We start from the raw sequence: 24,711 nt of genomic DNA on the forward strand, positions 1-24,711 counted from the left end.
AGGTATATGACCTGGAGAAATTCTGGTATGTTGCTTTAGGAGATACAAGGATGTTTATGAGGCACTGTTTATAATAGATAATAAAACAATTTAAATGTTCATCAACAGAGGAAATAATTGCAGTATATTCATTCAATGAAGCACTACACACCAGTCAAAATGAATGACCTACAGGACCAAAAAGGATTGAGGGAGAAAAAAAGTAAAATGAAAAAACAAAGTTTTAAAATACATCTACCATGACACAATCATATTAATAGCTGCTTAAATTTATCAGCACATTAAAAAAAAATGCCAGGCAGTTTCTGTAAATAAATTCATTTACTTTTTACAAAAACCTTATAAGGTGGACACTTACTTCTATTATCCCTGTTAGATGAGGACAAGGAAGCATGGCAAGATTTAAAAACTTGCCTAACGTCACAAAACTATTAAGTAGCAGAATCAAGATTCAAACCAAGGGAGTATGGCTTCAGAGTCCACACTCTTCAAAAGCATCCAAAGAAATGCCATGTACTACTACTGTTCATATATGATATAGTTCATTAAAAGTTGGGGCCGGCCGAGTGGCTCAGTTGGTTAAGAGCTCGCTCAAGAGTTTGAGCTCTGAGCAACAGCGGTTCGAGTCCAGCCCGAGCTGAGCAGCCGCTGAGCTGCCAACAGGTAGCAGGATGGCTCAGCTAAAAAAAAATAAAAAAATAAAAAAAATAAAAAAAGTTAAACTGGAGGGATACACATCTAATTTATGCCTCTGGGAGGGGATATGAGGAGAGAGGGAGAGGATGAAATTGGGGGGAATAAAAGGGAACCTTAATTTGATCAGCAATATTCAAGTACAGTATAAAGTTCTATACTGCTCTTTTAGAATTCAGTGTGATAACTATGATATACATACTTTTTCATATTAAACATACATCTGAAGCAAAAATGAAAAAAATGTTAACATTCTGTATAATGGACATGTGATTGTTTACTGCTTTTCCTGTAATTTTCTGTATTTTTAAAACTTTTCAAAAATCAAAATGTCTCATCTATAAAACAATATTACAACAAAAATAAAAAGAAATTTAAGAAATTTCCGATCTCCCTATTTCAGCTTGATTGGAAATGAACACAGCTAAACTGTATGTTTATGTATGTACATACACTTTAACATACATATGGAAAATGTATTTTATATGGATCAAAAGGGATACTAAATTAGAAACACTATCTCTTCTACATTTTGATGACTCACTATTCTCAGTGAAAATAGCACTAGCAGGAAAACTCCCTTATTATCCTTCTATCTCTTTTTTCTTGAGAGTTTGTCTCTTCTTTCTCTTTCTACTTGTTTGTGCTTTTTAAAAAAAGGAAGCAAAAAGGTACCAAGAAATTGTCATACACTTTAAATATAACAATAACACCCACAGATGAACATATATGCAGACCTTTAGAATATAAGATTCCCCAACGTACAATCAAGTAATGTCCCAAAAATGTCCTTGTAAACTGGTTGTCTGGAACCCAGAACATATTTTCCCATAAAGAAAGTAAAAAGAGAATATGAGCACCAGGAAAAAGATACCACCTGATGTGCCAGGCCCTGAGCATTGAAACAGGAAAAACAGAGTCCACAATATGCCCTGATGGCCCAAGAAGAAAGGAAAGTGTTCTCAATCACAGTTTGAGGATGGAAATCATGTTCATTCACCTTTGTATCCTCAGTGACTAGCAAAGTACAGTTGACACTTGAATAACACGGGTGTGATCTGTGTGAGTCCACTTATTAAGTGGATTTTTTTCAATAAATAAGGTAAATGTATTTCTCTTCCTTGCAATTTTAATAATATTTTCTTTTCTCTAGCTTACTTTATTGTAAGAACACAGTATATAATACATGTACAAATATGTGATAATCGACTGTTTATGTTATTGGTAAGGCTTTTGGTCAACAGTAGGCTATTAGTAGTAAAGTAGTTGGGGAGTCAAAAGTCACGTTGATTTTTAACTGCACAGGGCAAGGAGGGTTGGCGCTCCAAAGGCCCGCAATGTTCAAGGGTCAACTGTACTTGGCACCTCATAAAAATTCAAAACCCGCTGCTACTGACTGATGAGGCAATGAGAAAAAGGCTGAAACAAGCAATCCATCAATAGGTGGCACTGTCAACACAGAACAGTTTGGGTGTAAGACGCAAATAGAAAAGAGGTTGGACTGTAACACTGTGCAGTAATACTAGCATCCACGTTTGTAAAACTATTACCAGGTTGGTGCTGGTAACTAGAATGCCTTCACTAAATTATTAGCTCTTAACATTATTGTGTATTGCATAAGGACCATATTTTGAGTTAGTTTTGCTAATATGAATCCTACAATAGTTTCTCTGTTGGAGCAGTGGTTATATGGAATTTTCAGGATTTTCTCCTATGACCCTTGAAAATATTTTAATGTCATTTCTGTGATTATTAGAGTAATGCTATTCAGAAGACAGAACACAGGAAAATATAAACATTAAAATAAAAATTACATATAATCCTATCATCCAGAGGTAATATCTTCTAATATTTTATGTACTCCCTGCCAATCATTTTGCTATATGTGATTTTATAAATAACAACATAGCATATATTTCCTTATATTCTGATTTTTCCTCAACATATTGTACTTTATCATGTCAGTAAATATTTTTGAAAGTGACTTTTAATAACTGCATCCATCTCATGGATTATCATTAATTTCAATATCCCTCTATGGCATTTTGACTGTTATAAATTTTTCACTATTGTAGTAATGCACTGCATAAATTAAACTTTTCATAAATATAAAGTTATACACTGCTGTTTTAGGATTCAAAGTGATAACTATGATATATTGTAATAAAGCGTGGAGGGCTTGACTTCTTCCCAACCTACAAATACTACTGAGCAATAATAATCTAGGGCATTAAAAAAACAAACAAAAAAGGGAGAAATTTGTATCAACTTTTCTTCATTCTCTTCTATATTCAGTAGGAAAGAGCAAAGTCCCATAAAGCTAAGTCTCTGATATCAAAGACGACAAGAAGAATATGTCAATTTTCCTGCTACAGCTGCTTTTGTTTTCCACTTAGATAATAAACCATCAGTTTAAATAGGAATAGCACAAGATTTGTAATATATCAAACATCTCTATCTATGTTGGTGCTTAAACCCAAGTTTTTATAGTAAGTAGAGTGCTTAGAAAAATTCTGTAAACAAAAAAGATAATGTAATATCAATGAGAAAACAGTAATTTTTCTTTTATAATTCTGCCATGATTTCTATTATTTTTGAATGAATTAATATGTGTCATATACTCTATCTCTTCCTTCTTACAGCCGCCTAATTATTCCAAATATTATTCAAGTTGCCATAAATAGGCCAACAGCTACAGGAGCTTAAGAATCAATAACTAAGCCAGTGGTAATTCATGTGGAAAAATTCAGAACAGATCAGCATCAGCTTTCTGGCTCTCGTGCACAAGTGGAAAATTGATAGCGCTTCACCAGTTTTCAAAAGTGTAAATTTATGTGCATAAATTCAAAACTCAGGCAAAAATTTACTTATATTTATTCGCAGTATTGGGCTGGTATCAAGATCAATTAACTTCCCTAACAAGTACATTCTTATAAAATTCCACAATGAAGTAGGTCTACGTTTAATCATTCAGAAAAAGAAAATTATGTAACATATAGTATATATAATGATGGTAATGATATATTCTATTCTGGACTCCTACAGTTGAGAGCTGCAGTGCAAAGGGAAATTGTGAAAATGATGCAAGAGTTGCTGAAAACGTTTAATTCTGGCCAAAATACAGTCTTTTGTTTTGTTGTAAGTTCAAATAGGGTTCAAATAGATCAGAAATTCTGTATACTTAAGTTTCAAAAGCTGAATCCCAGAACTATCTACTTTAAACATAAACTGAATAATTTGTCCAAGAATCTTTACTCGTTACCTACTCTCATAGGCCTCCCAGAAACTACTTTTTACAATAATCTCAAATGTACTATAATAGATTAGTGTAACCTGGGCTACGCTGTTTACAGGTGTCTCCGCCTCCTTCAACAAGAGGACAGAAGAGGTAGACTAGGGCAAGCAAAAAATAGAGGGACTACATACACCAAACAACAGCTTGTAATCTTGTAAAATCGCTTTTTTACACTTGGGCTACTATTTTCAATAATGTATAACATATTTTCAAGAATAACATATTCACGGAGTAATACAATTTCTACCCTCACGGGTTTCTACATGGCTGACACGCGTTTTCTCCGCAAATAAATATATGCCTGTTGACTGATGCCTGCCCTGCTGTTGCAAACAAGAAATAACTGTCCTGTAACGCAAAAACACTTCTCTAGGGCTCCAGGCATAACCATACGTTTGCTTAAAAGCACACTGAGACAATAATAAAAATCTCCCAGCACATCTGTCATTTAAAAGCACGATAATGAAAAGCTGCCGCTGCGACCCAGTTTTAGGTCACAAGCTTTTTCCTTTTTTTCTCCTCCCCCAGAATGCGATAAACTTCAAAGGGAATGGTGGTAACCAGGAATCGTTTCACCGCCTTCCCCTACCCCCCTCACCCCCCCCCCAAAGACTCTGGGGTGGAGGGGAACTGGTCAACTTGGAGGCTGACCCAGCTCACGCTGGCCAGGGTAGGCTAAGCAGTCCCCAAGGAAGAAAGCCCGATTCTCTAGGGGCCCGCCAGGCTCCCGCTGCTCCCGCTGCCGCCTGGTTAGAATACCGGGCAGGTGGGATTCCGGGAAGCCACCTCCGTCTTACGTAACGGGCAGGTCCAAATCCCAGCTCCAGGACCTCCCCTACCACCGCCCCCGTCCCCACCCCCACCTCCCAACAACAAGAGCCCCAGGCCGTCCCCGAATAGAAAATCCGAATGAAAACACTGGGGCCCCCCACGCGTCCGACACAGAGGCGCGGGTGCTACTCTCAGCACCGCGGCGCTATCCCGGAGCGGATCGAGCCCACGGAGGATCGCCCAGCTCTGAGAAGCCCCGCGGACGGAGATCGCGACCATCCACGCCGCCTCTCCGAGCCCAGCTAGCCCGGCTCCGCACCCACGGCTGTCACCGCTCCGGGCCGTGACAGCTCCACTTGCCGCCGCTGTCCGCGTCGCCGCCCCCGCGCTCACCTCACCGCTGGCTTCTGCGCGAGCAGCGGGTCGAGCTTGGAAAGCGGTGCCCGGTCCCCTCACGAGCGGCAGCGGGACACGAGGGGTGAATGCCGCGGCGCTCTGAGCCCGCTTAGCTCATCCCCAGCCCGGCGCTCCGCCCTGCGCGGCGCCCCCGCCCGCCAGCCCGCCCAGGCCGCCGTCTCAGTCAGACGGGACTCCCCCACCCCTTGCGGCCGCCGCAGCCTCCGCCTCCTTCTCTGATTCCAGCAGCCGCGGCCACAGCCGCTGCGACCCGCGCCATCTTGGCAGTGACGGAAGGAGCGGGGGCGGCATCTCGGCCCGCAAGGGCCAATCGCGGGCCAGGCCCAGCCCTAAGGGGCGGGGCAGGACCGAGTTGAGGGTCGCGGGATGCTAACTCACTAGATGTGATGCGAGGAGGTAGGCGGGGCTCAGCCGGTGACGCGCATTGTTGTTGGGGATGCTCCGTGGTTCTCCTGCGTCCTGGAGATACCCAGCCTCAGGCGGGTGTGGGCGAGACACACCTTCCCTTTCCCTTTCACAATCCGGAGGTTCAGCAGTCCGCCTTGGGCCTAAAGACCTGTTTCCTCCTTCCTGCGCAGTAGCCCCGGGAGACCTGACTTTGCCTAGCCAGAGCTTGGTGCGTTTGTCAGAGCGGCCGCTCCTCAACCAAGGGCGCTCAGATTGCTTAGGAAACTCCCTGAGGGGTTAGCAACCACCTAGTAGGTTTCGATCCCAAGATACTGAAGGTCAGGTAAAATGGGGAATTCAGGGGGGTTTTCTGAAAAGTATGTAGATGAAACACCTATTGTTGACTGAAGGGGTGTAGATTACATTGCATTAATGGGATATGGCCTACTTAAACCTGGCTATGGCTCCACCATTAGGGGCTGTTGGCAAGTTGCCTCTGAAAAATGAGCATAATAAAGGTTGATTATCACTAAAGGGTTGCTCTGAGGCTTAAGTTCTATAATACATGTGAAGTGCTTGGCGTAGTGCCTGAATGTGCTCAATAAATGTTAGGTATTATTCCATGGACAAACGAAGGAAGAAATGAGACCCTAAAAATCCCTCTGGTTTCAGGTCAACTTTCCTAAATTGCTCAGAATAGCATTGATTCCTTTTACTAACCAAGCTGATAGCTCTATTTTCTATCTCCATTTCTTTCCTTTAATTATTCAGTCAACAAACATTCACTGAAACGCAAACAAATGCTGAGGAGACACAGTAGTGAGGGAAACAGAAAAGATCTGCCTTCGTGGAGCTTAGTCTAGTGGGAAAAAGTATTCCATCACGTTTTTTGGGAAAACATGCTACAAAGGTTATGAACAGAATTCTGGGCAAGCAAATAACAGGACAGCTTAAAAAACCCCAAAAAGCCAGAAGTCAGGAAAGGTCCATCTGAGGAATGAAAAGGAGACAATAATGAAGGAGACAGTAATGAAGAGGTTATATTTAAGGCAGAGAGAATGGCTGTGCAAAGGACCTGTGGTAGGAAAGAGCTTGGCTGTTGGAACTGAGTGGAGTCCATGGTGTTGGGGAATGCAAGGTGCAAAGAGGAGACCTTCATGAGACTGGAGATGTGAGTGAGGGCCCATTCCCCTAGGACCTAGGGAGATATAGAAACAAGATTGGAATTTATTGTAGTTACAACTGAAAGCCATTGAAGGGTAGGGAATGACTCTGTTAGAGCAAGGGAGTTGGGATCAGTGCTGTTTGTGGTCTGACCTCTATATATTTCAGGCAATATATGGGAAAAAAACGGATATGAAGTAAAACAAAACAAACAAAAACGAGTTGAGCCTCTTCAATGCTAAGCTGGTCAAATTATATGTTTCGATCTTCATTTACCTTATAGTTAAAAAACATGTATCACATAAGACTGTGTACAGAAAAATACTACTTTCACTGAAAATTTTTAAATAATGTAATTTGTTTCTAAGTGTTGTTTTTGTTTTGTTAATGTTGTATATAGTTGCCTAATCAATGTTATTTAATAAGTACATTTATTGTATTTTTATATTGAGTACAAGTAGTCCAAACCAGTCTTTCTTAATCATTTTTCACAATGTGCTACTAGGGAAAAGAATATGAACTGTTATAAATATGTAGTTTCTTGATGCTATAGTTCCAAATGTATTTTTAAGTGCTTAGCTCTGCATTTGCTATTGAAATTCGCTATCACAACATGAATTTTAAAAAATTATTGTGGTCAAATATACATAACATAAAACTTACCATATTAACTATTTTAAAGCATAGTTCAGTGACATGAAGTACATTCACATTCTTATACAACCACTATCCATTTCCAGATCTTTTTCATTATCCTAAACTGAAATTGTATGCAATAAACAATAAGTCCTATTCTAGTTTCTAAGACATGAATTCTTTAAAGTTATCTGATGAGTTCCCCCCACCCCAAAATGGCAATTGGCCTTGATCAGTAGGATTATTTGCTCCCACTGAAGTGTTCAATGAACCATACCATGTAAGTTGAAACCAGCACCCAAGAAATAAGGATTAGTGTAAGTTTTTGGCTCAGATGGCTAACATATCATATTAATGATGAGTACTGATATAGGATGATTATTTTTTAGCACTGAAAACCTGTGTTCCATGACAATAAAATGTGTTGTATGGTCTTGTAAATGTATGCTCCAAAATGACCCAGACAACCTGACCATCTCTAAATGCATATCTTTTTAATGCTATTAATTTTCATTAAAAAAAGTGATTCCAGCTCTGGGTAAATTTAATTTTAAAAATCACTCTTCTGTGAAAAACGGATTAGAAAAGGACAAGAGAAAAGAAAGCAAGTTTTTGCTACATTTCAAATAACCAAGCATTCCATAAAGTTATGAAGTTCAAAAGATTAAGATTTTGACCTGAAAGTAGTTGATAACTTTTTATTGTTTTTTAAGTATATCCTAGCTAGATACAACATTTTAATACCAGTAAACAAGCTAAATTTCTTTTCCAGGCTGATCCTTCCTCCTGGTTGCTCATGTCATCCCAATGTTTTTATCCCCAACATGAAAGCATGGCTATAGACAGTCAATGATTGCAAGGTAGGGGCTATAGAATAAAGAGGCACGAGGGAACTTTGGGTGATGATGGATATGTCCATGATCTACAATAGATCAGGGGTTGGCAAACTTTTGGAAGAGCCAATCCTGTCCCTCACAACAATTTAAAAATTATTTGAGAGCCATAAATATATTTTTACATAATCACCATTATATGAATAATATCCTTTAAAAATTTTATAAATGAAACTATGATAGTTTTATTTTCATTTTCAATTTTACTTCAGAGCCACATGTACATACCCAAAGAGCCGCACGTGGCTCGCAAGCTGCAGTTTGCCGACCCCTGATCTAAATAGATTGTAGTGATGGTTTCATGGGTGTATACATATGTCAAACTTATCGAGTTGTACGTGTAAACGTGTAGTCCTCTGTATGTCAATTATATCTCGATAAAGCTATAAAAAATTAAAAGTCCAATTAGGAACTTCTTATTTCCCCATTGGATTCAGATTTAGCCTTTCTTAGGTTTTAATTGTTAGGAGACCTATTAGGTCAATTCCTCTTTGAGGAGTAGCTTGGTGTATGAAAACATTTTACTAGCAACAAAAAGCACTTTTTTAATTAACAAGAAGATTCAAATATTTTCATCTACAGAATACCAGTTAAAATATTATAAACATACAGTTGTAAGCATAGTTTACAGAATGGGATTCTAAAAGTTTCAAAAGTTGAAATGGTTTGACTTTTTTTTTTAAATCAAAGAAAACACTTTCTGAAAGAACATAGTAAAAAGCAGTAGAAAACAATAAGCAGTACTTGACTACATGCTCAGGAAGTGCCTTTAAGTACCTCAGAGCCCTTGACAGTCATCTCCTGAGTCCTCTCAACATCCCAGGCATGTGTCACTATAGCCACAGTTAAACAAACTTAAACCGTAAGTGTGATTCGGGCAAGGGAGTCTAACAATGGAGACATGGGCCAGATAGAAAAATGTGCCTTGGAAATTTGGGCCCCATGCCATTTCTGAAATTATGTCATTGTTTACACCTGGAACTCTATCTGGCTGTTTCTTAGGAGTTATTTTTAAATATTGTGGTTTGAACAAGGAAGGAAAACTATGAAACCAGTAATAGTTTAAAGCACTGGGAGCTCAAGCTGTTGTACAGCCTAATCCTCTCCACCTGTTAAATCTATTCACCTTAATTGCTATACCAGAAGTTTCCCACTTCTTTAGATGAAAACCTGGAGCCTTCTATATAGCGGTTTTTGGAATCAATACCATGGGGCTTCCTTATATGTAAGAAAGCATTTATAGTCCTTTAGCAACTCTTTGGATTTGTCCCAAAGTAGAACACATGTTGCTAAATTCTATTCACTATGAAACAGTGTTAGAATGACATTCCAGTATATTTAATCCACAAACTGAAATTTATTAGCAATGTCATCAAATAATCAATTTATTTCTTAACACAAATCTGATTAAATACATTTGAAAGACAAATGATCTGAATAACCTGCAAGAATAATAGTGAGAAATGTCGTGTTGGAAACGACAAACTCTAAAACTGATACTTGAGAGGAGTGTCCAGGGGCAGGAAGGCTGCCGCAGCTTGAGCCACTGCTGTCTTGACCTTCTTGGTGGCCAAGTGAAGAGTCATATCTTTGACTCGGCACTTTTTCACAAATTTGAAAATTATCACCTCTTAACATCTTGCTCAAGTTAATCTTTTACCTCTCTTAACAATTCCTTCTAAATTCAATTTTTACTTTTAAATTATTTGCAAAAGAAAGTTATTTCTACATAGTTGTGTCTTTTCAACTGTCATTGTCCACAGTCAGGTATGCCCCCTGACTTTCTTTAAATGGCAGGACAGTATTTTTTTAGCTTTTAACAAATTCACTTCAGTCAGTATTTATATACAAAGCACTATGGTAGGCATAGAAGGAAAACAAAGATAGATAAGTACCACACATGCAACTTTAATAAAAATGAAACTATTAGAAGTTCTGCATTAGTGGATAAACTTGTTGCTGGGGAGCCTATGGGAGTTGAGCAATTAATTCTGATTGTGAGGATTGAAGGTGACAAACAGATGAAATTTGAACCAATCCTGAGAGAACCTAGGCTTTCTGTGACAGGTCATGGAGTCATTCTTTGGGGGTTGGGAGTGGTACAAGGCAGGAACAGCTTTTCTAAAATTATTCTGAATCTTTTTTTTTAATTAAAGTTTATTGGGGTGACAATGGTTAGTAAAGTTACATAGGTTTCAGGTGTACAATTCTGTAACACATCATCTATATATCACATTGTGTGTTCACCACCCAGAGTCAGCTCTCCTTTCATCACCATATATTTGATCCCGTTTCCCCTCATCTACCACCCCCGCCCCCCTTACCCTCTGGTAACCACTAAACTATTGCCTATGTCTATGAGTTTTTGTTTCTTTATTTGTTTGTCTTGTTCCTTTGTTGTTTTCAGTTTTATGTTCCACATATCAGTGAAGTCCTGGTTCTCAACTTTTTCTGTCTGACTTATTTTGCTTAGCATAATAATCTCAAGATCCATCCATGTTGTTGCAAATGGCAGTATTTCATCTTTTCTTATGGCAGAATAGTATTCCATTGTGTATATATACCACATCTTCTTTATCCAATCATCTATCGAAGGACACTTGGTTGTTTCCATAACTTGGCCACCGTAAATAAAGCTGCAATGCACATCAGAGCACATATATCTTTATAGGTAAATGTTTTCAGATTTTTTGAGTAGATACCCAGGAGAGGGATTGCTGGGTCATATGGTAATTCTATTCTTAATTTTTTGAGGAACCTCCACACTGCCTTGCATAGCAGCTGCACCAATCTGCATTCCCACCAACAGTATGAGGGTTCCTTTTTCTCCACAGCCTCTCCAACACTTGTTATTATTTGTCTTGTTGATAATAGCCATGTTAATTGGTGTGAGGGGATATCTCATTGTGGTTTTTATTTGCATTTCTGTGATGATTAATGATGTTGAGCATCTTTTCATATGTCTACTGGCCATCTCTTTGGAGAAATATCTATTCAGGTCTCTGTCCATTTTTTAAATTGGATTATTTGTTTTTTTGTTGTTGAATTGTATGAGTTCCTTATATATTTTAGATGTTAGCCCCTTATCAGAGGTGTTGTTTGCAAAAATTTTCCCCCATTCAGTTAGTTGCCTGTTTATTTTGTCAGTTTCTTTTGCTGTGCAGAAGCTTATTCTGAATCTTTATAACAGATGTATTAGAATTGTTCTCAACAAATGAAAGAGATACTCAAATTGTTCCAACATTTTGACTCTCTTTGGGAGTAGCCAAAGGTTCAAATAATTTGGAAGGATGGATATCTGTGCTGACTTGCAGGAAATATGAGTCAGCTTTTCTCATGTACTCAGCACTGTTGTTACAGCTAGGATATTTTGGAAACATGAAGCTGAACAAATCAGACATCATAAGTCTTTTCTTTTTATTAATTGGCCCAGACATGCATCCTGCAAAGGTAGACAACAGGGATACCCTTTTTTATTGTCAAGGCTTAAGGAACCCTGCCAATAAGGGGAAACACCTGCAAATGAAAAAAATAAACTTAAAAATAAAATACTTCTGTTTTCTGTATAATCCTTCAGCCTAGGAGACAGACACATCTTTAGTCCATACCTCTCTTCTCTACTTCAGGATTGTGTATTCAACTGCCTTCAGATAACTCAATATCCTTGAAACTCAAAAATTTTTTAAAGTAAACTCATTATGTTTACCCCAAACCTGTTTCTCCTATATTCTCTAATTTCTTGAATAGTACCCACCATGCACGAGTCTCAAAAGTCAAAACCTGTGAGTAATCAACTCCTCTTTTGTCCCTATTATTTAACACTTAACCATCAAAACCAATTGATATCACCTACTTAACATCAATTGTATCATTCCTTGACTCTCTATCTCCATATCCATTGACCTATAATAGTTCAAACCCACATCTTTTTTTCTTAACCTGAAATTTTGCAGCAAGTAACTAATTGGATTCCACCTCTCTTGTGTTTCTCCTCTTTGATCCATTCCTCCCTTTGTTGACAGGCTGATCTTTCTAAAGAATATGAACAGTTGTTCCAGACATAGTTTGAGGTTGCCAGCTTCTTCCTCTCCTTTTTCTATAATCTTGGTGGGAAAGTTCATCAATGTCCACACTTAATATTACCTAAGAAGAGCAGGGCATTATTAGGGCCTATGCTTCATTCTCCTCTGCCCCTCTCCAGTGTGGTGGAGACAGCCTCTCATTCAGAACACATTCACACTCAGGAGGCTCTTAACTGAGAGGAAGAAGTTAAGCCTCTGCAGTCCACAAGCTTCGTATTCCCTTTTCCCACACAAGTATACACAAAGAGATGGATTGGTTAGTTATATCAAGCTAGTTATATTAAGGGCACAGTTAATCCAGAAGGGAAAAAGAGACTATAATAATTAGCTTATTTGAGACTTGGAGAATAATGGACTTTTAGTAATAAAGATTTAAATTAAAAACAAAAAAAAGATCTTCAAAGCCGCTCCAAAGCCTATTTTGGGCTCTCTGGTATCAGCATCACTTTACTATCTCCCAGAAACGGATATCCTTCCTCTATATTCTCCGCTGATAACCCTACGAGTTTTCATATTTGGTTGTAACTATTTTAGCAGCATTTTTAATTGAATAAACATCACCTTATTGATTTAATAGAATTTAGATGTTGTAATAGTAACTTATAGAGTTTAAAATTATGCTAAAAGGGAAACAGAAGGAAGTTGACACAAGGCATTTATCTGAATGTATTGGAACTGAAATGGAAGAAAGGCTTTTGGAGATGGCACAATAGGGCAGTGCTGGTGAAGTCCCACCCGCTTATGCAATGCTGTCCGGAAGGCAGTGAATGATGGTACAGTGACGGAAGAAGAGCCATAGGATCCTTGATGTTAGACTGGAGAGAGTGTATAATGATATAGCTCATTGTTTTTTAAAGCTTTCTCTTTTTTTTAATTTTAAAAAATTTTTATTGGGGAATTGGGAGAAGGGGAACAGACAAGTTGCTGTCGTTTTGTTCTTCATTCTAGTTGTGGAGGACATAGCTTCACTGGCCCAAGTTGGCACCATCATTGTGCTCTTCCCAGGCAAGGCAGATCAGTCGCCGGCTTTGGACGGCCGCTCACATTGGCTGCTGGCCGCTCATGCTGGCTGCTGGCTACACACGGTAGCCCATGGCAACCCACTGCAGCAGGGGCTGCAGCCTACGCCGTCGCCAGCGACTCACGGCAGCCCAGCTTCAGGTTGAGCTGTTGTTCAGCATCTTAGCTGTAGAGGGCAGTGTCACTGGCCCTCATATGTGGGATCCGAACCGGGGCCCTCTGGTGTCCCAAGCCAGCTCTTAACCAACGCGCCACTCGGCCAGCCCAATACAGCTCATTTTTAACAAAGTCTGCGCTAAAAGGGAATGGGGGAACTCGTCGGAGCTATGAAAAGAGACAAGAAACATATTCTTCCATTTCATATTCTCCTGATCACATAATGTAAGGCTCTGTTTGCCACAAGGTTAGGAGAAATAATTGAAACACTAAAGGTAATAAAAATGGTTGTTGGTGGCAAAGGAAAATCTCAAGGGTGGAATTCAGGTAATATGTAGGGCAATTGGATGAGGGTAGGGCTAAATGGATGGGGTTATAGAGCAATTGAGGTGGGGCAGGCAGTTAGGAACGATTTAAAATGTGTCATCTGATCCACATCATGATGGCTTTAGGGAAGTGACACTTTTATAAATTGACCTCAGTTTCTCTGACCACAAAGGATTTTTGAGAAGGAAGGAAACTTAGTGATCATCTAGTAACCATTTCATTTTCCCAGAAATTACCATTTGTCTACTTGTGATTTGTCCAAGGTCATATGCATCCAATAGTGAATGGAGAGCTAGGGCTGGAATCCAGATCACCAGATTCCTAGTTCTTTGATTTCTCGACTATATATCTATCCATTCTGAGAGCTCAGTATTCCAAAGTTCCCATGAAGTAAGCTATTTAGATACATAGGAAAATCCTTATTTTGGAGAAGAAGAAACTGAGAATCAGGAAGGTGGAGTAAATCTACCTTTACGTGGGTGGATCACAATTCCTGGGCCAATAGGATTCTACCAAACCACACTGCCTCTGAGATTCAAAACAGGTGAAATCCTCAATGCCATATGCCTAGGCACAGTCTCTTCTTCAACCTACAGGTATTTTACTTTGAACTGTTTTATGCTATGCACTCTGCTAGGTAGCAAAGATTACAAAACTGAAAGATTTATTTTGTCAGACTAGATTGCTATTTTGTAAGACTAAAAGTTGGACTTTACCTAGTTATCAGGGAAATGCACATGCCTTTGGTGGTTGATAAGCTAGCAGGAAGTAAGTCTTCATGTATTGGTAACATTTCACTTTCACCAAAGGGTGGGTTTCAGATTCTATATACTATACTATACTATACTATACTATACTATACTATACTATACTATACTATACTAATCAGATTTCTAGAAATATATCCATCTGATGGGCAAACATTAAAAAGTCTGGCGTTACCAAGAGTTGTTGAGGCTGTTGGAAAACGGACTCACCTAATCTACTGGTAGAAATGTCAAATGGCTCAACCCTTTTGGAAAGCAGTTTGTCAATACTTAGTAAAATTGAAAATGCTTATACCCTACAATCTAGCAATCCCATTTCTAGTTATATACTCTAAAGGTTTTTTTTCAAACTGTGATTCACGATCCATTAGTGGATTGTGAAATCGATTTAAGGGTTACAATAAACATTTCTTACAAATGAAACAGAACAGAAAATATCAGGGTAAGGATTGTTTTGTGAACTTCTGTGTGCCACTTAGACTTTTCCTCTTCAAGACTGAAACATTTATTCACCCAGCTGCTAGAAGGGTTAACTGCCAACAGCTTTTAGCTGAGTCCCTCTCCTGGAAGAGAGCTACTTGCCCAAGGTTAGACCCTCTTCCTGAGTCAGCTGTATTCAGTAATGGATCAATGCAAGTGTATAAAGGCCTGATCCCTTCGCCCCAATTTGAAATTACTCTGAGAGGTCACTGCAGCCAACGCAGGATCACCTGAGGCCATTGTAGCCGCTTCATTAGAGTCCAAAACGCCCTCTGCCCATTCCTGCTTCCTTCCCTCCCCCACAGGTGCTGACCCTGAGACACTTCCCAATAAACGTCTCGTACACAAATTTCAGCCTCAGATCTACTTCCTAGGCAACTGAGCCTCTGCTGATATATGCATATATGCATGTACGAGATCTGAATGTAAAATTATTTCTCACCATGTGTGTTGGCCGTGAAAGCTTGAAAGCCCCTGCACCTAAAGAAACTCTTGCACATATGCACCAGGAAACGCTATGAGGATGTTCATGGGGTATTGTTTGTAGTAACAATGACTAGATAAAAACTAAATGTCTATAATCATGCGATGGAATAGTATACAATAGTTAAAAGGAGTGAAATCTGACATCTAACAACATGGACATGGACAAATCTCTAACACACTAGGATACATACCAACTTCAGGATAGTGGCGACCACTGGAGAAGGAGCCTGGGAAATGGGATGAAGTTGGGGCTTCAACTGTGGCCTTGTATTGCCTTTTTAAGAAACATCTAGAAATATATGGCAAAATATGGCATTTATTAAATTTGTATGGGTACATGGGTTTCTTTTTTCATTTTTCCATATGTTTAAAATCCTTTACATTTTATTCAGTTAATTATTTCAGAAAATCTATACTCAAAAGCAAAGCATTTTTAACTTTATTTTACTATCAGGAAGTAGTAAAAGGACAGTTAACAAGCTCACTTCCTCTTATATAAAAAATGTAGTCTAAATTTAATGGCTCATGAAATGCAGACATTCCAGTTATAACTGGCTGATTTACTGTAAATTTTTTTCTTCCCCTATTTTCATTACTTCTAAGTTCCATGTAGTAAGAACAATACTGGAATCTTTCAGGAGTTCATCAAGTTCTGCTGACGTTCTCTTTGAAGAGTTTTGCTGTAATTAATATGAAGAAATACAAATCCCTAGGCACAAGGGGCAAGGGTAGCATTCATTTTCCAACATTTTCATAAATATTTTTACGTAATTTTTAAAAAGTCAGTTTATTGAGACAAATGTACATACAGTAAAATAAATTCTTCTGAAGTGTTCTGTTTGTTGAGTTTTGGCAGATGTATACACCTATGAACTACCACCACCATCAAAATATAGAACATCTTCATCACCCCAAAAAATTTCCTCATGCCTCTTTGTAGTCAACCCTAGCCCCTGGCAACTGCTGATTAAATTTTTAGTCCCACAGTATTGCCTTTTCCAGGATGACAAATATATAGAATTATATAATATGTACCCTTTTGGGGTTTTTTTTTCACTTAGCATAATGCATTTGAGATTTGCCCATGTTGCATGTTACATACATCAACAGTTCCTCTCTTTGTATTGCTGAGTGATATTCCACCCACGGTTTATCTGTTCTCTAGTTGAGGGACATGTGGGATGTTCCCAGTTTCTGGTGATTATAAATAAAGCCTCTGTAACATTTGTACACAGGTTTTTGTGTAGACACATGCCTCTATTTTTCTTTGGTAGTATCTGGGAAAAGGGCTTGCTGAGCCTGATGATAGGGTTTGTTTATAAGAAACTGTCAAACTGTTCCTCAAAGTGGCTGTACCCTATCACATTCCCACCAGTAATGCAGTATGAGAGTTCCAGTTGCTCCACTTGATAATGTCAGGTTTTCATTTATTTGGTTGTTTGGTTTTTGTTTTTTTTTTAGCCATTCTAATTGGTTAAAATGGTACTATATAATGGTACCTCATTGTAGTTTTAGTTTGCATTTCTCTAATGACTAATGATGTTAAGTAAGCTTTCATGAAGTTTTAAACAAGAAACTGTGACAATGACTGGATTATTACTAAATCATCTTTCTATCCTGAAAATGATAGAGGAAATATACTCAACAGCTCAAAAACTGTTGTACTCCGTGAAGCCAAAAAAGAGGTGTTAAAACAAGCAGGAATTGGGCCGGCCGAGTGGCGTGTTGATTAAGAACTGGCTTGGGATGCCAGAGGACCCCAGTTCAGATCCCACATGAGAGGGCCAGTGACACTGTCCTCTACAGCTAAGATGCTGAACAACAGCTTGACCTGGAGCTGGGCTGCCGTGGGTCGCCGGCGATGGCGTAGGCTGCAGTCCTCTGCTACAGTGGGTTGCCATAAGCTACCATGTGTAGCCAGCAGCCAGCGTGAGCGGCCAGCAACCGCTGTGAGTGGCTGTCCAGAGGCTGGCGACTGATCTACCTTGCCCGGGAAGAGCGCAATGATGGTGCCAGCTTGGGCCAGTGAAGCAACATCTTCCACAACTAGAATGAAGAACAAAACGACAGCAACTTGTCTGTTCCCCTTCCCCCGATTCCCCAGTAAAACCTTTAAAAAAAAAAACACCAAAAAACAAGCAGGGATATATAGTAATAAAATTTACTATGCAGGCATGGTCATTGTAGTTTAACAATAGCTTTGCATTAGTGGTGATAGCTTAACAAGACAGTAGAAATATCATTACCATTACATTCCTGGGTCTTCGGGACGTTCCCTTTTGTATCTAATGGGGCACCTAGAGTTCAAGAGAAACTGGCTCACATCCATTAGAAGGAGGAATTCAGTAAAGGTTAGTGTTATTATCCAAAAGCATATGTAAGGGATAGATCTAAGGAAGAAACTAAAAAAAGTAAGCAGAATAAAAGTGTGGGCAGTAATGAAACTATAAATTAGGGTGAGAAGTGGTTGCGGCTTTGGGAGAGTCTCGGCTGGATTGTTTAGCTGGCCCTGTATTTCACTTACTTAGGTTGGGTTTTATCTTTCTACAGAACATGTGTACATTTAATATGATCTACAAAATTTAATGCAGACTTTAATATTTCAACTAATGCATATATTTAAGGAAAGGCAAAATTTTAGAATATTGTAAGTCCTATGTATAAAAAGCAATCGGTAGAAAACAAATCTTCATACCTAGAGATGAGAACACAGTGAATAATGCAAAATAGACACTAAATGATGATATGTAGGGATTTTCAAGCAACAGGGAAATTGAAACAAGCACATTTGGTGGTTAGAGTTTATTAGTAATAGTTGCAAATGTAAGTTTGAGGAAGAATTGCTAATGCCCACCTTAGTCCTCAGAACTAAGAAATTCAAAGAATTTGAATAACTGGACCAGGAGGTGATTTGGGTAAACAAGAATACCATCTAGACTAGACACATCTTCTGCTAACTAGAGTGGGTCAGAAAATATCTTCCAAAAGGATTTGCTCTTGCCACTACTGCTACTTTGAATTGTCAGAAAAAGTTTATGGCTGGAGTTGGGTGCACTGTCTATGAAACACCGTTTGTTCTGGATGTTAAGCATATGTAGGGTGAGATCTGTCACTTTTTGGAACTGCAACAGGAAAGATATTTGTGACATATGTTTTATTTGTGAAAAGACTGTGCCTTTGGACCATGATTATTAGGTTATAGTTCCAGGGAAATTTCACTTCCAAGGCCTAAGAAACCTCACTCAATATTTTTCTTTTTGGCTTAAATTCCTTTACATGGGAAGTTATGATGCTAATTTTTTCAAGAACTGTGCAGATAGATGCCTCTGAGAAACTTTTGTAAGGTCCTTTTTAAAAAAAATCTATAACTTTAGAGGAATCAAAAAGGGAATTTTTATATAGGATGAAGTCTAGAGTAAAAGGCCCAGATATGAAGATATTAGCAAATCCTAGTCCAGATTTGGGGATACTAAGGGAAAAGATTTGACCTTTAATTTTCAATTAACTATCTCCCTTCCACTCCGAGTACAACCTCAACTATATCTTAACCATTTCCTCCTTTTGTAATTTATGATCATGGCTATAATTATTTGAAGGACTTCTCAGGTTTTTCATCATATTGCCTAATGCTCATTTTGTGAATGTATGTTGTCCCAGTTTTTAATTACACTGTGTAACAATTTATGTATTTGGATAGAATGATTAATTATCATCATTATCAAAAACATTCAGGTGTCTATATACATCCACATAAGTAGGCATTTACAAAAGAAATTCTACAGACTTATTCCCTTTCTTTCACCAGCCAAAAATAACCTTAACACAAGATAATCATTTTATATGATAAATTTTTGGTTATTCATTTTTATCCCTAAGCCCCATCCCAAATCCTGAAACCTCAAAAGGAATTGCATAGGACTACATACCTTATCTGTACTTGATAAATGATGATCAACTGTTGTTATTGCATTGGTCTTCGTAATTCTCATATTATAAAGATGACAATCATTTATTTAGACAATGAATTCTCCAGTTTTGTCTTAAACTTTAGTCTCTGCAGGAACTTTAGCAAAAACAGGGCTGGTTCAGGACAGAAGCTCGGAGAAATTAGCATTTTTTGTTTTAAAAATCAGTTACCTACCATAAGACCTTCATGTGAGGGTTACATGGAGCACTCTTTCCTCTTTTTTTTTTTCCGCTGTCCTCACCGGTTTACAACAGACACAGCTATGTTATAACCACACAGCGAAGTTTTGCAACAAAATGGCCTTGAAATAGAATATGGCCCAGTTGAAAACTTAGGCAATCCAAATGGAATAAATGAAACGATGTATGCTACATTCACATGTTGCTTCTTATAAGGAAAGCTATCGCCTTTTTAGGAGAATGTTATTCTTTAAGTGACCCTGTACCCTGTCTATATCAAAGAGTTGTCAATTGCTATAAGGTTCAGTTAAAGGACTGCAACTAAAATATAACCCTATTACCTCCCAGTACTGCTTTAGTCCCTAAAACGCAGCTTCTGAAAATAAGTAAGTGCTACTATTTGGTAACTATCATAGTGTTTCTTATTTCTCTTAAAAATGGTAAAATCACTAACAGCATATAAACCCTTTAAGAAATTACCTCCAACTGTCAGTTTACTTGAGCTGTAACAGCAAATGAATTAAACAGCTGCAGTAATGCTCTGAAACCAAAGCCTCTTTCTCAAAAATGTGTTAATCTGTGTGTGTGTGTTTTCTGTTTGTTCACTTTTTTTCAAGGGGCCTCATTACTCTAGCCAAAGATGACTTGCTTGGGTTTTCAGAGTTATCTTTTTTTCAGTTTTATTTCTGATATGAAATTGCAGTGACAAATAGCAACATGTGGGCCACTCTGATAGACTGAAAATTCTCCTTAAGCCGCACATGGCTCGTGATAACTGTGCAATATGCTGTCATTAGAACTGCTTGTCTGACAATCTGAAAACATTTTGTAAACATGGCGTGTCCACTCAAAGCCAGCCTAGCAAGAGTAACTTTTCCACATGTTTCTCCATCCCTACACACATAAGATCATTGTAAATGTGGAAACTTGAAGAAAGGTTTAAAAAAAATTTTTTCTGTAGTTGTGGGTTCTTATAAATGTCACAAGCCAGTGGCCAACTGTTCAGCAATATGGTTTCCTAACCACACAAAGTTATGTTCAGCCAGTTAGTGGTCTCATGATCTTTTGTGAGACTTGGAGCATTATTTTATGATAATTAGATGACACAAAAGCCTCAGAAAAAGCATGATTCTAGGGTAATATAAGATGCCAATTTCCTTTGGTCTTTTTTTTCCTCTGTTTTTGTATAGAAGTTTCTTGGATTCTTGGCTGACTGCATAACTTACTTTAGGTGACGTTGGGGTTGGTTGAATTATTCTATAAATAAAAATTTTTTAAGTAGTTTAATGGAAACTCATCACTGAATAAGCTGTAATCAACATTTAAATCCTTCCACATATAGCACTTCAACCTGTGAGGAGTTATATGGAATTGACTTCTCTTAATATATTTTGTTTCATGGTAAGTGAAAAGCCATTGTTCACCTATGTAACAGAATGAGAAGGATGGCCTAATTTTGGCCTAAACAGTAAAGAACCTCTTGCATTTGGGGCAGTGTCTACATGGCACAATGAAAAGTAGAGATTTTGGTGTGGACTCAGTTCTAGCTATTTTGAGAAATGGAGACTAGCCTGGCATTTGTGGACTAAATTAGTTGGTTTGGGTTAGAGTCTTTGGGTTTGATTCTTTATGCTAAAAACAAAACAAAACAAAAACAAAAACAAAAAACATTGCTCAAAAAATGTGGCAGTGTGTCCCATGTTATGATTCTCATCAGAAAGGGAAATCAAGGAAAGCAGCTGTATTCTTCAGCAAGAATAGGCAAGCGTGTCCTTCTCACATGCATTACAAAGAAAATGTCATCATTCAGTTTGCAGGGAAAAATAACCCATCACACACTATGATTTCCATATTGTTTCTCACAGATTGAGAAAAAAATGATTTGCAACTTAATTTTAAAGTCCATTAATATAAAGGAACTGGAATTCTACTCTTGTAGAAGCCAACTAGGATTCTTTAGCTAAAACTTTCGTGGCCTAGCCTTAGATTTGTGGTTCAGATTATTCTCAGGCTGCTGGCTTGGTTCAGAAAACCAAGCACCATGTACAACTCTGAATTAGAAGTCTCAAAAAAAAATAATAAAAAAGAACCAAACCTACTTTTCTTAATTACACTGTACTTTATAAGATTACTCCTTCTAAAATTAGGAAAACAGCTGGATGAAAAGTGAAAAATTCAAGAACTCATCTTGCTGTTTCAGATATTTTTTGTTGTTGTTTCAGATATTTTATGTTTTTAAGGAAATAGAATGCAAAGTGGAAAATATCTATTCAAAACAAGAAACTATAGAAAAAAGCCCAGTAGATTAAAAAAATTAGAACTGGAAATGAAAAACACAGTAACTAAAATTGATAACATGATGGGCAAAAAGGTTCATTGATTCTTAGTAGTCTCTATGTTTTGCCGCTGTGTAAGATACACAAAACTATGGTACATTAAAGTATATTTAACTCTGATGTGTATTGGTTTTTATTTCCTGCTAGATGTTAACAATCTAAAAATAGAAATACTGTTCACTTTTTAATGAAGTTTGGTACGTAATCTCATAAGAGTTTTCAGAATGAGAACTGAACTTTTTCTTGAGCAATGTTTGCCCTTAGCTAACAGAGACTGTCAGACCCTATTATATTTTCACCCAGTCTGACAATCTTTTTTTAAAATTATTTAATATACAGTAAAAATAAGTTTTGGCAAATGTGTAGAATGGTAAAATTACCACTACAATGAAGATATGGGACACTGTCCCCCAAATTCCTCTGTGCTACCCCTTTTAGATCAAACCCTCACCCAGCCTTTAACCCCAAGCAACTACTACTCTGTTTCCATAGTTTTGCCTTTTCTAGAATATAAATGGAATCATGTAATATGTAGTCTTTTGACCCTGGCTTCTTTCACTCAGCAAAATGCTTTTGGGATTCATCCATGTTCTTATGTGCATCAAGAGTCTATTGCTGAGTAGTGTTCCATTTTATGGATGTACTGTAGTTTGTTTATCCATTTCCCAGTCAATGGACATATGAGCTCTTTCCAATTTGGGGGGGTTATTACAGATAAAGCTACTATAAACATTTGTGTTCAGGTTTTTGAGTGGACATAAGTTTAATTTCACTCTGATAAATACTTAAGAGTGAGATTGTGTCTGTCATAATTCTGTTTAATTATAAAAAACTGCCAAACTGTTTTCTAGAGTGGTGGTACCACTGTGCATTGGCTACCAGCAATGTATGAGAAGCTATGAGAGAATTCAGTTGCTTCCTGTTCTCACGAGCTCTTGGTATTTTCAGATTGTTTTATTTTTGTTATTCTAACAGGTGTGTGGTAGCATCTCATTATGGCTTCAGTTTACACTTCCCTAATGACTGATGATGTTGAACAATTTTTCATTGCTTATGTGCCATCCATGCGTCTTCTTCGGTGAAGTGTACTGTATACTCAAATCTTTTGGGCCATTGTGTTTCAATTTCAGTTTCTGTGCTTTTCATCTCTAGTTCTAATTTTTAAAAATCTACTAGGCTATTTTCTATAGTTTATTGTTTGAATAGGTGTTTTCCACTTTGTATTTTATTTCTTTTTTTAAAATAAAATGTAGTTATTTCACATTCTGTGTCTGATCATTCAAATATCTGAAGCCTTTGTGGGAGTTTTCTGTTGTTTGTATTGAGTATTGTTTCTGCTGCTTCTCACTCATAGTAACTTATTTCTTTGAGTGCTTAGTGTTTGTTACTGTGAGCTGCTCATTTTCCTTGAGAAAATAATTTGTGGATTATTGAGATACATTCCTCTAGAAAAGATTTGCATTTGTTGCTTCCATACACCTGGGGCCTGCTTAATTTATAGTAATGGCTTGAGGCTTTTGGGGGACCTATTTTGGCTATAGATTATCATGAATTTTTCAGGGACAGAATTTTTTGGCCCGTGGTTATACTTAGCACCACAGGAATTTTCCTTGTAGCTGCTTGAGGATGAATAGGTATGTAGGTCCTTTATCCCCACCTAAAGGGTCCAAGCGTTATTGGGAGGGAGATCTCCTGTAGGATTCTTCATGCCTTAGCCTTTATCTTCTGTTCCAGCTCTGCCATCCCACCCCCACCCCACCCCATGAAGTCAAAGCTGAAGTTCACCAGCTTGAGCAAAGTGACCTCAAGGCCATAGGATTGAGCAACTCCAGGGACATCATTTAGGTGAATAAACTGTAAATGGTGCCTCCTGGTATTATACACCTGAACAATGTTGTCCACTTAACCTGTCTGGATTCCTACTTAACTTCTCTTTGAGCTGATAATTCCTTGCTCTCTAGTCCATGGTTCCATGCTTTTAAGAAGGTGAGGATTCTTTTTAAAGTCAGCCTTTAAGAAATTTGTTTCCAGTGGGAAGGGCAGTCTGAATGTCTAGCCTGCCATATGCCTGAAAATAGAACTCTCAAAGCTCAACTTTATATACCCTACAATTTATAAAGTATCTGATAGCCTAATTTGTTCAAATAATTACCTTTTTTTTTCTGGTACCAAAGCTTTAATTAGGAACAGTTCAATGGAATTATAAAGATTCCATAGTCCCTGGTATTTAACTATTCCCTCAAGGATTTTATTAAACACATGTATTGGATTTCTATTGAAATACCAAAGTAGCTCAAAGGTTTACTCATGACCACACCACAATTTTTTTTAATGTTTCTCAGAAAATGAGTACAGTAAGCCAGAATCGTGTGTCAGCTGCATAGAAAGTATTGCATCCCCATAGTTACGTTAAACATAACAAGGGAAATGCCTTTTGGTGGTTGATAAGCTAAAAGGAAGTGAATCTTGTACTACAATATTAGGAATGTTTTTCAACTTTTGCTCAAGAATGAAAGGTTTCAGATCCTCCTGTTTACTCCTTGCTCGAACATCAGTAAAAGTAGTTACGGGAAAACCACACGTGTGGTCAATGCTAAGACTCAGGGTATTGATGTCATGTAGAAGAACATGATGGAGAGATCCTTTTTTGAGGTT

At 38.0% G+C, this 24,711-nt stretch overlaps 1 protein-coding gene across 7 annotated transcripts in view; it reads right to left on the bottom strand.

Moving 5' to 3' along the window:
- DENND4A (DENN domain containing 4A) overlaps positions 1-5,388 on the bottom strand; it is a 112,408-nt gene extending 107,020 nt beyond the window's left edge. For 3 of the 7 annotated variants that reach the window (XM_019647318.1, XM_019647314.1, XM_019647313.1), the window contains exon 1: positions 5,153-5,385. The gene's annotated coding sequence lies outside the window, so the exon portion shown is untranslated. Of the gene's footprint in view, positions 1-5,152 lie in introns of all 7 variants that reach the window. The other 4 variants (XM_019647317.1, XM_019647311.1, XM_019647315.1 and 1 more) reach the window with 3 other exon arrangements.
- Between the last annotated feature and the right edge of the window lie 19,323 nt (positions 5,389-24,711).

Source organism: Hipposideros armiger, unplaced genomic scaffold (genome assembly GCF_001890085.2).
Source record: "Hipposideros armiger isolate ML-2016 unplaced genomic scaffold, ASM189008v1 scaffold_110, whole genome shotgun sequence".
NCBI lineage: Eukaryota > Metazoa > Chordata > Mammalia > Chiroptera > Hipposideridae > Hipposideros > Hipposideros armiger.